A 2,392-nucleotide genomic window follows, 5' to 3' on the forward strand; every position below is an offset into this window, starting at 1 on the left:
GGGTGGGAAAGGGTCGTGGCGGCTTCCAAGATTTTTTTTTTCTTCTTTTAGGAAAAATCGGGAGGAGACTACGAAATATTATAGGTGAAATCATCGCGAGGACAATGAAGACAAAAATGTCGTTCAATCGCGTAATAAGCGCTCTCCTTGCCACTTTCACCGTCGCTTTCGCTCCCCTTTCTCTAACATTAAAATAATTCCACTCGACATAAATAATATAATATATGAACACGTTCGAGAAAGGGAGAGAGGAGGGGAGATATAGTTCTCTCTTCGGAGAGAAATTACGGCAACCGTATCGATAGGAGAGCTACTACGTGGAAAGCTAGTACGTTGCTCTTTCCACCTCGATCTTCTCGCGATCGGTGTCCATCCATCAAAGTCGATCCCAGCGCATCCAGTTCGTCATTTTCATCGGATTTTTTTCGAAGCTTCGGCAACAACCGAGAGAGATCGTGAGATTCGGTACAGGCATCGACATTCCGTTATGAGCAAACGTACGGCGGCGAGGGTGAACACGGCTTAGCACGAAATGATAGGATGCCCGTCGAAAGTGCGGCCGGCCACGAGAGAGCTTCTCCTCTCTACCGGCTATCTCGAATAACTATGGAAATCACTACGAGCCTCGGTTCTCACACCGACTCGTCGTGTTCCTTCCTCCGTCGGCCATTTCGTTTCCTCTCCCGCAAGGTTCGACGCAAGGTGTCGGTGCCCCTTTCCTTCATCCTCCTTTTTGCTTCTCCTTTGTACACCTACTATACTCGCATATGTATACATATATATATATATACGGATATACGCGGGCGTAAACGCGTGCACACGTGAGAAAGCACACGTGAAACGTTCCTCCACAGTTTCGTTTAATCGCACTTGGTTGGTCTCGATCGTTCTCTCTCACTCTCTCTCATCTGGCCACTTTTCTCACCGTGAAATTATCACTTCCTCGTTTACGTTCTGCACGCGTGAACATGAAGGAGAACAGCATCGTCTGTAAACAGGCTGCCCGATTCGAGGTTCCAGGTTCGGTTCGGTGGGTTCGAAGGGTATCGATGATCGAGAACCGCGGCATTCTCTCCCTTTCTCTCTTTCTCGATCGGTTGTAGAGGATTGTGTTGGATTAAGACTGTAGTTCCAGATGATTACGCGGTTTTTTCCCCCTCCCTTGCACCGTGATCAACCTTCTTCTCATGCTTTGACTCGCCACGACCGATTGGCGAGGCCGATTCAGGAAATCAAGTTCCCCTCTCAGCTCGATTTAAAGAATAACGAAGAGAAGGAACGTGGAAAAATTACCCAGTTGAGATCGGTCGTTGACTAAATTACGCGTTTTCAGCATTGATTTCCACAATTTCTTCGATTCCTCTTCATATATAAAAATGTTCGAGTTACAGGAAGGAGTTCCGCAACTGGTAGCATGATAAACATTGATCGTAGATGTTCGAGTTTATTCGTTCGACTTTAATCACGATTATATCAAGTAGCTTACGGTTATAAAATTATCCCACGAGATTTATAAGGTAGTCTGACAACATCGTAAGTCGATACGCTTTATAACAATTTGTCACGTTACCGTAATCGCTTTGCATGCACACAGCTCGGGCCAACAATCGCAACAGACGTGTGTCGGTTGTAAATGCGATGGAAACGCGTAAATGTTTCGAGTTTCTCTCGATCGGTCGGTTAATGATTGATGACTCGGCCTCGCGAAAGCGATAAGTCTTCAATAATCGTACAACAACCGTTGTCTGTTGCATATCCTTACAACAAAGATATCGTTTTCGTTACACGTTGATATCGAGAGATACGAGAGGTACCTATACGAGGATCGATAAAACGAGAATCGATAAAACGAGAATCGAGATCTTGTCCGACTTATTATGTATTATTCCCCGCGTTTCGTCCGCGACATTTATATGTTATTACGTATTACGTGTACGTATCGATATGAACCGCGAAAACATACATGATATCGTTGTTACGTTCCGCATCGATTCATTCCTCTTCGAATTTGCCTCGAATACTTAAATCCAAGTGACAGGTATAATTCAACGATCAATTCAACCTCGATTTGACAAACGTACGAACGAAATCGGTGACCAAAAAGATTGTCTTAATGGCCGGTTGAAATGGTATTCCAAGTATCCTCGATACACCATGATTTAACGTTACAACAAACTATTGGAACACTTCGAAACTCGCGATGAAAAGAAAATTTCTTAATAGAGACCGGTCGAATGGCTCGGTCGATGTATGTTCTATTTACGTCGAAAGGAAACCGGGCCAGCCGAGATTAATCGTGTACTTATTGCGACAATCGTTCGATTCGATCGAATTTAATCCCGTATTACACGCGTTTTTCTTTTCTTTTTTTTTTTTTTTTTTTTTTTTTTTT

General features: G+C 43.9%; 1 protein-coding gene and 1 long non-coding RNA gene across 4 annotated transcripts in view; one reads left to right on the forward strand and one right to left on the reverse strand.

Moving 5' to 3' along the window:
- Window positions 1-2,392, forward strand: part of LOC116186254 — a 441,761-nt gene that overhangs the window by 398,556 nt on the left and 40,813 nt on the right. The window lies entirely within an intron of this gene.
- Window positions 1-2,392, reverse strand: part of LOC102670773 (SAGA-associated factor 29) — a 93,275-nt gene that overhangs the window by 24,366 nt on the left and 66,517 nt on the right. The window lies entirely within an intron of this gene.

This window comes from Apis dorsata, unplaced genomic scaffold (assembly GCF_000469605.1).
Source record: "Apis dorsata unplaced genomic scaffold, Apis dorsata 1.3 scaffold_527, whole genome shotgun sequence".
Classification (NCBI taxonomy): Eukaryota; Metazoa; Arthropoda; class Insecta; order Hymenoptera; family Apidae; genus Apis; species Apis dorsata.